Source organism: Mesoplodon densirostris, chromosome 1, assembly GCF_025265405.1.
Source record: "Mesoplodon densirostris isolate mMesDen1 chromosome 1, mMesDen1 primary haplotype, whole genome shotgun sequence".
Classification (NCBI taxonomy): Eukaryota; Metazoa; Chordata; class Mammalia; order Artiodactyla; family Ziphiidae; genus Mesoplodon; species Mesoplodon densirostris.
This window is the reverse complement of record NC_082661.1, coordinates 38,641,695-38,656,795: the sequence shown is the minus strand read 5'-3', so window position 1 is coordinate 38,656,795 and position 15,101 is coordinate 38,641,695. Positions and strand designations below refer to the sequence as shown.

The 15,101-nt window shown below is 42.7% G+C and overlaps 1 pseudogene; it reads left to right on the top strand.

Moving 5' to 3' along the window:
* The first annotated feature begins 8,401 nt into the window (after positions 1 to 8,401).
* LOC132492658 (interferon-induced protein with tetratricopeptide repeats 2-like) lies at positions 8,402 to 9,780 on the top strand (annotated as a pseudogene).
* The last annotated feature ends 5,321 nt before the right edge of the window (positions 9,781 to 15,101 follow it).

Here is a 15,101-nt window from a genome sequence, read left to right as displayed (position 1 = left end):
TAGGAATAAACCTACCTAGGGAGACAAAAGACCTGTATGCAGAAAACAATAAGACACTGATGAGAGAAATTAAAGATGATACAAACAGATGGAGAGATATACCATGTTCTTGGATTGCAAGAATCAATATTGTGAAAATGACTCTACTACCCAAAGCAATCTACAGATTCAATGCAATCCCTGTCAAATTACCAATGGCATTTTTTACAGAACTAGAACAAAAAATCTTAAGATTTGTATGGAGACACAAAAGACCCTGAATAGCCAAAGTGGTCTTGAGGATAAAAAACGGAGCTGGAGGAATCAGACTCCCTGACTTCAGACTATACTAGAAAGCTACAGTAATCAAGACAATATGGTACTGGCACAAAAACAGAAATATGGATCAGTGGAACAGGATAGAAAGCCCAGAGATAATCCCACACACCCATGGTCAACTAATCTGTGACAAAGGGGGCAATGATATACAATGGAGAAAGGACAGCCTCTTCAATAAGTGGTGCTGGGAAAACTGGACAGCTACATGTAAAAGAATGAAATTAGAACGTTCCCTAACACTATACAAAAAAATAAACTCAAAATGGATTAAAAACCTAAATGTAAGACCGGACACTATAAAACTCTTAGAGGAAAACATAGGAAGAACACTCTTTGACATAAAACACAGCAAGATCTTTTTTGATCCACCTCCTAGAGTAATGGAAAAAAAACAAAAATAAACAAATGGGACCTAATGAAACCTAAAAGTTTTTGCACAGCAAAGGAAACTACAAACAAGATGAAAAGACAACCCTCAGAATGGGAGAAAATATTTGCAAACGAATCAATGGACAACAGATGAATCTCCAAAATATATAAACAGCTCATGCAGCTCAATATTAAAAAAACAAACAACCCAATCCAAAAATGGGCAGAAGACCTAAACAGACATTTCTCCAAAGAAGACATACAGATGGCCAAGAAGCACATGAAAAGCTGCTCAACATCACTAATTATCAGAAATGCAAATCAAAACTAGAATGAGGCATCACCTCACACCAGTCAGAATGGGCATCAACCGAAAATCTACAAATGACAAATGCTGGAGAGGGTGTGGAGAAAAGGGAACCCTCTTGCACTGTTGGTGGGAATGTAAATTGATATAGCCAATATGGAGAACTGTATGGAGGTTCCTTAAAAAACTAAAAATAGAATTACCATATGACCCAGCAATCCCACTACTGGGCATATACCCAGAGAAAACCATAATTCAAAAAGACACATGCACCCCCATGTTCATTGCAGCACTATTTACAATAGCCAGGTCATGGAAGCAACCTAAATGCCCATCGACAGACAAATGGATAAAGAAGAAATGGTACATATATACAATGGAATATGACTCAGCCATAAAAAGTAATGAAATTGGGTCATATGTAGAGACATTGATGGATCTAGAGACTGCCATTCAGTCTGAAGTAAGTCCGAAAGAGAAAAACAAATATTGTATATTAACACATATATGTGGAACGTAGGAAAATGGTACAGATGAACCGGTGTGCAGGGCAGAAATTGAGACACAGATGTAGAGAACAAACGTATGGACAGCAAGGGGGGAAAGTGGGGGTGGGGTGGGGGTGGGATGAATTGGGAGATTGGGATCAACATGTATACACTAATATGTATAAAATGGATAACTAATAAGAACCTGCTGTATAAAAACATAAAATAAAATAAAAAACAGTGACTGGAGATAGAAATATTTCAAATAGGAGATAAATCAGTGTGTGTACATGTGTATGTGCTTGTGTGTGTATGTGTGTGGGCTGATGTGTATGATTAGTGTGTGCGCGTCCAGGTAAGAGAAGCAGGATTGTGGCTTAACAGCTTAAGTGGTACTAAGCTGAGTCTGACTCCACCATGCCACTGGGGGCATTCAGGGGTTAATTGTTACTGGTGTGTCGCTGTGTGGGGTGGTGCCCTTCTGGGGGCCATTTGCAGAAATGACTAGGAGTGTCTTGGATAGATTTTAAGGTAAGGGAAGAGAAAATGGGAACACAGATTTGGTGTGAGGAACATGACTCAGTGTGAAAGGGAAGGGAGTAGTTTTCATTCTAGATCTGCCTTCCCTTTCTGTCCGGCCTAGGCACTTACTTGTGTAGGTAAAAGTACATTAAAGCTCTTCTGTCACCACACTTTCCATATGTGGTAACCCAGCTACATGCAGGGAGTCAAGGCAAACCTTTCTGCCAGTTCACTGGGGAGCAGGTGGCCTGGCCAAGGACACCAGACTCAGCTTGGGCTTTGGAGAGAGCAGTGGCAGGAGTGTCACCATGGCATGGGAAGCAGGGAGGAGAAGCCCCATGGAGATTCCATGGAGCTCCCAGACATATTTGGGAGTGGGGGGGTAGACTAGGGCAGGGCTGGATTCTGCTCTTGTGGGTGGAAATGGAGGCAGAGAAACAGGGTTTTACTTCTCTCTTCTGTTTCTCTCATGGAGGTGCCGGCTTTGACTCCAGGCTGGAATGACCTGGGAATCACCGGTGACAGGAGGGGTATGAATCCAGTTACATTTATTGAAAGCCTGTCATTGCTGGAACTCATTGAAAACAAGCTTATTTTACAAAGCCAATGAAAAGAACTTGTAAGACTTGTTATAATTTAGTGAAATTGATCAATAAAAAGAATTTACTTTGCATAGATGTGGATAACAAACGAATGACAAAATCTCCACGATTAGAACCTATTAAGGCTATCATATCCTATTTGCATCATACACTTGTGGTCGTATGGCCCTCCTCTCTCCCCTCAGTCTCTCTCAGCCATCTCAGGCCTGTCAGTCAGGAGGTGTCCAGTATCTGGCAGCATCTCAGCATCTCCACTCAGGCCTCCACTCACCCAGCAGCTTCTCCCAGAAGAGCAGCTAGGAATCCTGGCGATCAGGGACTCCCACTGGGTCACCTTTAATTGTGGTGAAGTGTTCTGCTTTTCACTCAAGTACTGTGGTTACCATGGGCAAGGCGCTGTGTTAGGCAGAGTGGGAAAATCTGCATGGCTCCACACACCGCCTTCACCCTTAGGAGTGTTTCAGGAGAGTGAACACACTGAAATTAGAAAAGGAAGAGAAAAGAAAGCAACAGAAGGACAGTGTCATGTAGTGTTCATGTCCTGATGTAGTCTCATTTGTTTACTTTTGCTTTTAGTGCTTGTGCTTCTGGTGTCATATCCAAAAATATCATTGTCAAGACGGATGTCAAGGAGCTTTTTCTGCAAGGACAATTTTAACGGACCCTGGAGGGGTGGAGGGCGCTGTCAGATTTTCCCACTAGGGGGCGGGCTTGGCCAACTCACTGGCCCCTTGTGAGCTGGGCGGTGGTGGCCTGTCCATCTTCTTTCCCCACAAAGGTTTCCACAACCCCTTCAGAAGTGAGTGCTTGAAAAACACCATTTTTCTTTTGTAGTTCTTGAAAAGGACTACTCAGAAAATTACCAAAATACAGAAAACCACAAAGAAAATTTATCCACAGTCTTAGAACACTGGGAGTCCACTAGCATTTTAGTGTGGAATGAGTTGACTTTTCCTTTTTAAAGTAGCAACTGGCATCTCAATTCCTTTTGTGTGTGGGGGGTTCTATTTCCTTTCTTCATGTATTCTTTTTCTTTTTCTTTTTTTGAGAAAAATAAACTGGTTCATTTTCTGGGTTCAGAGCGGGAGGACATCTTGTCCCTGGATACAGGAAGGAGAGAGATGGGGTGTGGGGACTGGGTGTCCTCTGACAAAAGGGATTCAGAGCTGGGAGGAAGCTGGATGACCTGGCTCTTTTTTGGCAACAAATGCAAAATCGTTTGTTGCACTGTGTGAATGGGTATTTTAGGGGTGCTGTGCGGAGTTGTTAATTTCACATCTAGGTCAAAACAAACACCATAAACATGGAGTCTGGGATGAGGGAACTCAGGAGGCCATGAGCACAGAAACCCACGTGAAGCTGCAGAAATCTGGAGCTTTGGACTTCAGGCATTTGGACATCTACAGTTTGTGGTGAATTGACAGGGGTGAGTCAGCTATACCCGGAAATCTGGGGAAAGGAAAACATCTGGCTGGGTTATTGTGTCAAGGTAGAAATATACCACTGGAATCATGCTGTTATTATATATATATATATATATATATATATATATATATATATATATATATATGTGTATGTATGTATGTATCAATACACCACTACTCCTTCCAGTGACCACAGGAGACATCAGCTACCAATTCATGGGAGCTGATACTCAAGAAGAAACTTTCTGCTCATCTTGGCTTAACCATAATACCCATTCTAGAGAGGACAATCCTCTTATAATGCCTTTGATGGATGATTCAAGGCTTCCCACATTTGCCTCCAACTTTTCTCTCTAGCTCTAAACAACGACATGCCATCAAATGGAATGCTCTCTGGTGCCCAACAAAGCCTTCACTGTTCTTTTATTACTTTGTAAGTCTTTGGACGTCTCCAGCAGCGCTCCTGCCTCAATAACATTCCAGCATCCTTCAGCAAGTATCCAAGAGCTGCTTCTGCAGCAAAGTCTTCTAACCATTTATGCTTCAGAGGAGTTTATGTGATCACTTCTTCATTTAAAACTTCACAGCACTCTGTATATTTTAGTAAACCCTAGCAAGTGTTTTGCCACCAAGACTTCTTCCATGGTTAATGCTTTTTGTTTCCTGTTTAAGAAACCAAGTCGGCCCCAATTTACCTAAGTATCAATCAAATCACATTTTTGACAGCCAGGAAAGAAGTCTGCTAGGAAAAATATTGTAAAGTGGGGAGCAGCGAGGAGGCTGCTAAGGAGAAGATCAGGCCACAATTGTCAGGACTTTATTGATCACTTAGTCAAAAGATTTAACCAATGTATAGATGGAGATGGTACGTTTGGGATGTTCAATGAGATATTCCTGTAGGTCATTTGTTGTAATTACAGCAATTTGGGAGTGCCCTGGTGGCCTAGTGGTTAGGATGTGGCACTTTCTCTGCAGAGGCTCAGTTTCGATCCCTGGTCAGGGAACCATCCTGTATGTCGTGCAGCGCAGCCGAAAAATACCAAAAAATAATAATAATAATAAAAAATTTTTAAAATAACAGAAATTTGAAGTAAAACGAGGTAGAGTGAATAACACTATTTGCCATTTCCTCAAGATGCTCTGTGAATATGAAGAATGTATTGGGACATAGCAAGGACTAACACCCTACAGTTCGTGGACTATAGTACAGTCTGCCAGTTGCTTTCATAAATATGTCTTACTGGAACATGTATTGTCTATGACTGCTTTTGTACTGTAACAGCAGAGTTAAGGAGTTGAGACAGAGACTGTGTTGCCCACAATGCTGAAAATAGTTACTACCTGGGCCTTTAAAAATATTAGCAATCTCTGCTAGAGAACATTATTATAGCTGTGATTACCATTCCTGGGATCCTTGAGACTCACCAGATGGTAGAAACTGCTGATGGTGTGCCAGGGACCCCTGGACAAAAGTACAGACACCCTCTGGGGTATTTTTGGGTTATTTGAAATGTTTCAATGCTTCCTATGAGACATAATTTAATTAAATAATAACAAGAATCTAAAATAGAGCAAAGGATTGCCTCTGGTCTTGCATTCTGCTGTAAGAATATTTGCACACTTGTTGCTTTGAATTGTCTTTGTTAGAGAAGAGAGAATGGAAACCCAAATGAAAATGAGAGACATATATGGACGTCGTCATTGTCAGTCATCTGGGGATAATTAGAGAAGGAGACAGATGACCTTGAGGGAAAGGACCATATCCATGGACATAGGATATGTCCACAGTGCCTGATTCCAGGCAGCCTTTGGTGTGGGTCCTCTTAAAAGGGGGATGCTCAAGTCTCTGCTCTGCTCGGTCCCCCAAAGCAGCCCACAAGTTAAAAAGAGAGACCTCTGTGTTGGACAGCTAACCAGGGCAGATCATGTCTTCATAGTATCTTAATTAGGAAATAAAGGGATTTGTAAAAAAAATCATTTTTGACTGATGTCTCTCCCTTAGCATCCTGGATCTTGTATTCATTGACTCAAACAACAATACTTTTTATGCTACTGAAATCTGGCAAGATGAAGAAGATTTCCCCTGATCCTTGGACCGTGACAAGAGACTATGGGTAAGCATGGGGACTGGGGCTCCCAGCAAGAACTGTCATTTCTATGTCTGATGGAAGGGAGGTGACTTCCCTGAGGATCGACTTTCTTGGAGTTTCCTTTCTCAGGACCCACAGAGATGAAGAATGGTTTCGGTTTTTTGGTGCTGCTGCTATTATTAGCAGAGGCTTCTGGTGCTATGACTTCTGTCATCATCCCAGAAATCAAGAATGCATTGCTCAACAATGACGTTTCTTTTCCTGTAAACACACACACACACACACACATTTGGTTGACTGAAATGGCAATGTATTTGCTGTGTGATACTGTGTAAGAAACTAGCTCTTTCAGTTCCTCCTCTGAAAATGGGGTTATTGACCACCTACCTCCTGGGGCTGTTGTGAATATCAAGTAAGATGATCCCTGTGAATGGCTTCACTTGATTAATGTAGCTTGTTGTTGCCCATAATGATAACAGTACTAACAAATAACATTTTCAGATGCTTTCCATGTGCCAGGCAATGTTACAGGCACTTTATATGTATCTCACTTAATCCTCACAAGAGATATAAGAAATCTAAGCTCAGAAAGGCTAAACAACTTACACAAGGTCACAAAAAGAATGTGTTAATTTCATCTGCCAATTAGTTCTAAGGTCCTGAGTCCTGGTTTTTAAGGTTTCCTTTCTTTTTCTGTGTAAATCAAGTTCCTAGCAGGAAACTGATGTTGAACTCAAGCTGAGTAATTAAAGAAAGTTGAATAAGAAGTGGTTTGGGTTCAGAGATAAGAAGAGATGATATAACACCCTGGGGCTAATAACACACTAGGGCCCCAAGCCCCAAGAGAAAGGAGAAGTTACAGGAACCTGAAAAAACAAGTGTAAACAGAAGGCCAACTGACAGCACCTGTGGGCTTCAGCAGAGGAACGTTCTGCAGGGTGGAAGCCCCAGAAGCGACGAGGATACCACTCCCTCCCTCTGAGCTCTTGTGTCTCCCTTTGGCCAAACCCACTGGGAAGCCAGAGACCATGGAGCTCCCTCTCTGACGGTGACAGTCTGGTGGGGAAGGATGCAGAGTGGATCTGAAGGGGCAAGTGGAAACTATCGAGTCCTGACTCCATGGAGTCATAATGCCTACATTTCTTGGTTTACAGAAATGCATGCTCAGAAGCAAAAACTTAGAGGTAGAGGAGAAGGAAACACAGAGAAATAAATAAAGATAAAAAGTATTGCTAACATTTTGGTGTATACCTTCCCCAAGAAGCAAACTTAGAGAACCACCCTCACGTGTCACTACCAAATCTTCTACTTGCCTAAATCTATGCCTTCAGCCTGCCTTCCCTTCCATAGTTTGGATGAATTATCCCTAGTGTTTTAAAAAAAACGGTTGAGCATCATAATTTTGTTCTAGTTCACATCCCATTTCACCTCCTTAAAGACTTCTCTCCAGCAATTGTCAGCTCTTTGGTATCACAGTTTTTCCATCCCTACTGCATCACTCTCATCAGCACATAAACATTCATTAATATCACCCACTTTCAAAAATAATCTCCCCTCAGCCATCTCCAGCTATAGCCACCCAAGTTCCTGCTTTTACAGCGAAACTTCTCAGAAGAACTGTCTCCTCACTTCTTCTTTTCTCAACTCATTGCAAAAGAGCATTTCCTTCATCACTTTTTTTTTTTTTTTTCCCAGTAGGCGGGCCTCTCACTGTTGTGGCCTCTCCCTTTGCGGAGCACAGGCTCCGGAATCGCAGGCTCAGCGGCCATGGCTCACAGACCCAGCCGCTCCGCAGTATGTGGGATCCTCCCGGACCGGGGCACGAACACGTGTCCCCTGCATCGGCAGGCGGACTCTCAACCACTGTGCCACCAGGGAAGCCCCGAAAGGATATTCCTTAAAAAAATTTTTTTAATTAATTTTTATTGCAGTATGGTTGCTTTACGATGTTGTGTTAGCCTCTACTGCACAACAAAATGAATCAGCCAGACACATACAGATATGCCCTCCCTTTTGGACTTCCCTCCCATTTAGGTTACCACAGTGCATTATGTAGAGTTCCCTGTGCTATACAGTATGTTCCCATCAGTTGTCTATTTTATACATAGTATCAATAGTGTATATGTGTCAATCCCAGTCTCCCAATAGGATATTCTTTTTTGACTGGGGTTGACACCCTTTAGGAGGAGAATGCTATTTGTCATGCTCCCCATTTCTTGTCTGGTGAATCTGTGCTATGTCTCAGAGTGTTCATCTTTCTGTTTTTCCCCCCCACAGTGAGACCACAAAGAACTCCTTGGACAGCAGCCTATGGCAACTAAAATGCCATTTCACCTGGAACTTGGTAGAGGGAGAAAATTCCTTGGATGATTTTGAAGACAGAGTGTGTAACCTGATTGAGTTTCAGAACAGCGAATTCCAAGCCACAATGTGCAACATATTGGTCTACATAAAACACTGCAGAGGCCAGCACGAGGCAGCCCTGGGATGCTTACGGCAGGCTGAAGAGTTCATCCAGCGAGAGCACGCTGACCAGGCAGAGATCAGAAGCCTGGTCACCTGGGGAAACTACGCCTGGGTCTACTACCACCTGGGAAGATTCTCAGAAGCTCAGGTTTATGTAGACTAGGTGAAACAAGTATGCCAGAAGTATTCCAGCCCCTACAGAATTGAGCGTCCTGAGATGCATTGTGAGGAAGGGTGGACACGGTTAAGGTGTGGAGGAAACCAAAATGAAAGGGCCAAGGTGTGTTTTGAGAAGGCTCTGGAAAAGAAACCCAAGACCCAGAATTCTCCTCTGGACTGGCCATCGCGAGCTACCGTCTGGATAACTGGCCACCGTCTCAGAATCCCGTTGACCCTTTGAGGCAAGCCATTCAGCTGAATCCTGACAACCAGTATGTCAAAGTCCTCTTGGCCCTGAGACTTCAAAAGATTAATAAAGAAGGTGAAGGAGAGAGGTCAGTCAAAGAAGCTTTGGAGAAAGCCCCATTGGCAACAGATGTGCTTCGTGGGGCAGCAAAGCTGTATGGAAGAAAAGGTGACCTGGACCAAGCTATAGAACTCCTGAGAAAGGCTCTAAAATGCATGCCAAACAACACCTACCTGCATTGCCACATTGGGTGCTACTATAGGGCCAAAGTTCTTCAAATACAGTAAATGGGTGGGAAAAGAGAGAAGTTACAGGAATACGACATGCTCTAGATCATTTAAAGAGAGCTGATGAGAGCAATGGAAATTTCTTCCATATCTGCTCCTGTATTGCCTGTCTCTCTTCACAAGCATGTCGGTATGAAGACGCAGAGTATTACTTTCAAAAAGAATTCAGCAAAGAGCTACCTCCTGTAGCCAAACAAGTGCTCCATCTGCGATATTGCAACTTTCAGCTGTATCAAATGAAGTGTGAAGACAAGGCCATCCACCATTTTATGACAGGTGTGAAAATAAACCAGGAGTCAAAGGAGAGAGAAAAAAATGTAAAACAGACTGCAAAAATTTGCCAAAATCAACCTCTCAAAAAACAGAGCAGATCCTAAGGCTTTGCATCTCTTGGCGTTTCTTCAGGAACTGAATGGAGAAATGCAGCCAGCAGAGAAAAACTCTGAGAGGGTTTTGGACTCTGGAAACCTCATCCCTTTAGCATCTTTAAGCGAGGAATAAGAATCGGAATGTGGTACCCATAGGGCTACTGCTGGAAGGGAGCTGAAACCCTTCCACCAAGTTGGTATTCAAAATATTTAACATCTGGTATGGCATTGGCATGGACTTAGGCCCTGGCCACAGTACAGGATCAGGGTTAAGGAGAAACTCTGCTGGGTAAGTGTTAACACTTGAATGGCTCAGAGAGTTCTGGGAGGGGGACTAGATTGGGTGAAGGTCCTGGGGCTCAGTAAAGGGGCTATTTCCCAATTGACCTCTTGGGATCAGTTGGCACTCTGACATTCCCTCTGTGGGGTGATGTCTTGGGTTTCTTTCTCTGTTTTTATAAAGCAGTCAGATACCTCACACCTGTAACACTGTGGTCCTTTTAAGCAATGTTTTTCCATCCTTGGAGTCATTTTAGATCCTGTACAGATTGGTCCTGTGATTCAGTTCAATGCAGGCTGTCACAAAATATGCCAGTGGCATACTGATTACTCGGAATTTGTTGCTTGAGAAAACAGCCAGCGCCAGAAGAACACTCTGACCGTCCTCTGAAAGCAGGAAATAAATCTCCCATGTGAAAGGTACCCTCACTGTAGCAGGAGGTAGGGAGACATCCTTGTCGCCGGAGACAGGGAATTGAGGGCCGAGAAGGCTATGTAAACCAGGTCTGCTTAGATTCTCCACTAATTCGTACCCAAGCCCAAGTTTCTTTGCCTTGGCAATTCCTCACAAATTTATTATTTCTTTGCCTAAAAGGTATAAAAGCTGCTTGCTTTGGTCACTTCTTAGGCTGTATCTATGAGACCTCCATATGTATGAAATTAACTTAGATTTTCTCCTGTTCATTTGTCTTGTGTCAATTTAATTATTAGATCAGCCAGAGGAACCCCAAAGGGTAAGGTGAATTGCCCCTCCCCTACACCCTGCATAGACACTAATGTGTTGTGTCCATCCAAAGGCTGGGGGACCAAAGCCTAGAGAGGGCTGGGTGCTCTCTCTCTCTCCCTTCTGCCTTTTTCCCCCTCCTCCTCAGAAAAGCCTCCATCTAGGATTGTCTCTACAAACAACATGAGTTCAACTGTCCCATTAACTGAAGGGGGAAGAGAGTTTTTAGAAAAAGAGAGCAGAGAACAGGTCAAATCTAGAAGGAATATATCTAAAAGAAATGGGGTCCGGCAACAACAATACAAGAGTTTCAGGAGGCATGTGGGGAGATTTCACCTCCTTTCTGCCCCCCCTGTAATCATAACACAGCATGTGAAGGATTAAAAAGTAGATTCTGTACAATATGCTAGAAACCAAAATAATACTTTTCTATAAAACTTATATGGAAAAATGTCTTACCAGTAGGAATGGGGAAAGATAGGCAAAAGAGAAGGAGAGAACAATGCTGGTTTGTCATCGTACATTATAAACTTACGGAGAAATTTTCATTTTCTTAGCCACTATTGGGAAAATGTCTTGATAACATGAAGACTTGCTTTATTCAGAAATGCTTTGATGAGCCCAGGTTCAAGATGATAGGAAAGCGGCTGGACAGAGGAATTATTGGGTGGTTAAGGACCTAGTGAAAGGTCTTAGGAAATAATAATGGAGGTTTTTTTCCCCCCATTAGAAATATTGTATATTAGGTGATATAAAACTTCATTTAACCTTGAAAATCTTGAGGGAAACCACAAAAGTCATGGTATGCCTGGGGCAATTGGGATTTTCTAGGTAAATATTGAATGGCCAGGGACAGACATCAAGGTTGGTGTGAATCAAAACAGTCAGCTGACCCAGCATGAGACCACCAGTCACCCTCTGGGTTGCAAAATGATTGCCTGTTGGAATTAATTTAAATTTAAATGGTGGTTATCAGGGGCTGCGGTGTGGGGAGGAATAGGAGAAATGTAGTTTAAGGGTATAAACTTCCAACTGGTAGATAAATAAGACCTGGAGGTTTAATGCACAGTATAGTGAATATTTTTTGTTTTAAAAATAGCGTGGTGTGCACTTGAGATCATCAGTATACATAGTGTGGATGCCTGAAAAAGTCATCGACTTAATTAATAAATAATTTAGGTGTGGGCCTCCCTGGTGGCGCAAGTGGTTGAGAGTCCGCCTGCCGATGCAGGGGATACGGGTTCGTGCCCCGGTCTGGGAGGATCCCATATGCCGCGGAGCGGCTGGGCCCGAGAGCCATGGCAGCTGAGCCTGCGCGTCCGGAGCCTGCGCGTCCGGAGCCTGTGCTCCGCAACGGGGGAGGCCACAACAGTGAGAGGCCCGCATACCGCAAAAAAAATAATAATAATAATAATAATTTAGGTGTGATGGAACATAAAGGCGTGTTCTGGTTTTTCTGAAATTTTGCTGTACCTTAAATCTTCCAGACTCAACTACTGATACATACAATGTTACACTGAGCATGAACTGGCTCCATATAACACAGACTGGTCTAACTTCATGACCACTGAATAGAACAACCATTTCCTCTACAGCTTTAAGAGTCCAAGGCTTCAGTTTACACCCTGACACCACCCCCACGCACCACGTGTACATAAACACCCTGACCCCACAGGGAAGCAGGTGGGCTGCTGCCCTACTCTCTGCTAGATCTTGTCAACATCTTGTGCTTCCACCCACATTCTCTCTCCTCTTCTGATGTCCATTATGAGAAACGAGGAGTATCTCCAATTCTGTTTTAGGCCCCATCCTGGAGGCAATCTAAACACACGTGGGAGAAGTTTTTCTGTTAAATAAAGAACAGAGAGAGACAGGAAGCTGAGAAGTCTCTCTTGTTTCTCAAGAGGCCTCTGGTGGAAAATACAATTCACACCAGCCGCAAAGGTAAACTTATTCTATTGCACTGAATTGGGCAAGTGTCCATTGCAGGGGAAGATTTAGCTCACTTGGCCTGAGTAACTTATTATCGGATCTGGTGCCTGGGGAGAAAAACTGGGAGTGTTCTGAGTGGAGGGTAAGATGGGCAGGCATGCTGACCTTGAGAGAGGACCATCGGCGCCTGCAGAGTGCTAAAGAAGGTACCCCAGGTGTATGTGACCTTGTCCTTGCACGTCATGCCACCAAAACCCTTGCTGGAACAGGAGCCCAAAAGGAAAAAAGGTAGAAAGGGTAGGGAAGAGATGTATGTCATATTACACTTAATATTTATTCGAGGACTTAAAGCTAAGAGAAATGATTGGAAAACAATCAAAACAATTATGTATGTAGCTCTTGTTTCCTGAAATCTCACTATCCAGAAATAACAAATGGAGCCACATTAAATGGAATGACTTGTAATTCCCTGGTGCTTAACCATATCTCTCGGTGCATTTCCCTCCCCTCAGACTCACCAAATAAATAACAAGCCCCCAACAGGTGTCTCCTAAGTGTGGATGAACAAGTCTGTCAGACTTACCTGATAACATCTGCCTCTTGCATGGCTCCAGCACCCACAATGTCCTCTGCCCACAAACCTGCTTCAATACAGCTCGTCATTCTCTGTATTTGATTGTCACCTGGAGAGTACTGATATCCCTGCCAAAGACGTTCTCAAGTGTGTTGATGCCCATGAAGGAGTGAGGAGAATTTCTCTCATCCTGCCTGGGTTCTAAGTGATACTAATTATTCCTCAGCCTCAGAGTCCTCAGCAAAAGATTCATCAGCCTCTGCCCCCAGCCCCCTTTTCCACACAACTTTCATCTTTCTTTCCACTTCATGTCAGCTGACTTGCACAATGTGTGTCCAGGGCGACTGGAACCATGGAAGTGTGAGAATTCTGAAGATACTCACAGATAGGATCCTTAGCATGTGCAGCGTCAACCCTGGAGGCCAATGTGGAAAATGTGGGCTCCAACTAGAGACCACGTACTCCTGCTTCCTCTCTTCCTCCACCATTTCCCCCATCGTCTCTTTTGGGGAAGGAGGTAACCTGATTTGACTAATTACAAAATTTCCTTATGATTTACAGCATAGTTGCCTCATTACTGGTAATCTATGCCTTCTTGGGAGGCCACAAAGAGGGAAACTGACTAAAATCTTTTCTGTAAAAATGGTAAAGTGCCTTTGGAAAAACAGTTTGGCAGTTCCTCAAATGGTTAAACACAGAATTACCACATGACCCAGCCATTTTATTCCTAGGTATATACCCACGAGAAATGGAAATGCACATTCATATAAATTTGTACATGAATGTTTATAGGAGTATTCACAACAGCCAACAGGCAGATCCATCAACTGATGAACTGATGTATTAAATAAAGTATCTCCATACAGTGGGGTATTATTCAGCAATAAAAATAAAGTACTTACTGATACATGCTACAACATAGATGAAATTTGAAAATATTATGCTAAATGAAAGAAGCCAGTCACAAAAGGTCACATATTGTATGATTCTATTTATACGAAATGTCCAAAGTAGGCGAATCTATAAGAGACAGAAAGTAGATTAGTGGTTGCCTAGGCCTGGGAGGGATGGGAGGACTGGAGGTGACAGCAAAGGGGGGTAGGGCTTCTTTTTGGGGGAAATGAGAATATTCTAAAATTGACTGTGGTGATGGTTGCACAGCTCTGTGAAATGCTGAAACTATTGAATTGTATAGTTTAAATGGGTGAATTGTACGGTATGTGGATTATATTTCAATATGGCTATTTAAAAAAAGAATGAGTACTCTTGTTATAAATGTATATAAAGAAAGCAAGCTTTCCTTTCATTGCCTTCTACTTTTAACCTCTAAGTTTGTTGGCACTGTGTTGTGCCCTTCTTATTACTAACATTTTAAGTACCATCATTACTTTTGCACTCAAGAGACATGTTGGAGAAATTCTATATTCTATTTTCTGAGTAGGGTGTGGGGATGAAAATCTGGTCCCACTTGTTTTAGTTTTAAATACCCGTTCACAGGAACCATTCTTCAGCAAATTGCCACAAAGGAAGAGTTTAAAAGCAGAAGAACATGTGAGTCACTGTGTAAGTCTAAATGTACGTGTGTACAAATTTAAGCACACTATGAATTACTTAACACATAGAATGTTATTCAACTACCATATGCAGCTGTTGCAAATGCCATGCTAATTCATGAGCGCTGCATAAGCCAGGAATTAGAACAAGAAAAGCGGCAAGAAATGGGCAGCTGGTGCAACTGTACTGGAAAATAACTTCATAATGTAAGATCTATTGCATTCAGGCTGAGAGGAAGGCTTTGGCCAGTTCAGTAAATTTGCCTTTTCTCTGATCTAACCACTTCCGATCATTTCTGCACTTCAAAGTAGTGTCTATCCCTAAAATCAGCACCCTCACAACACAGAAATTTTCATGACACAATTTCCTTTCTCTTTGAGCAAAGAAGGCA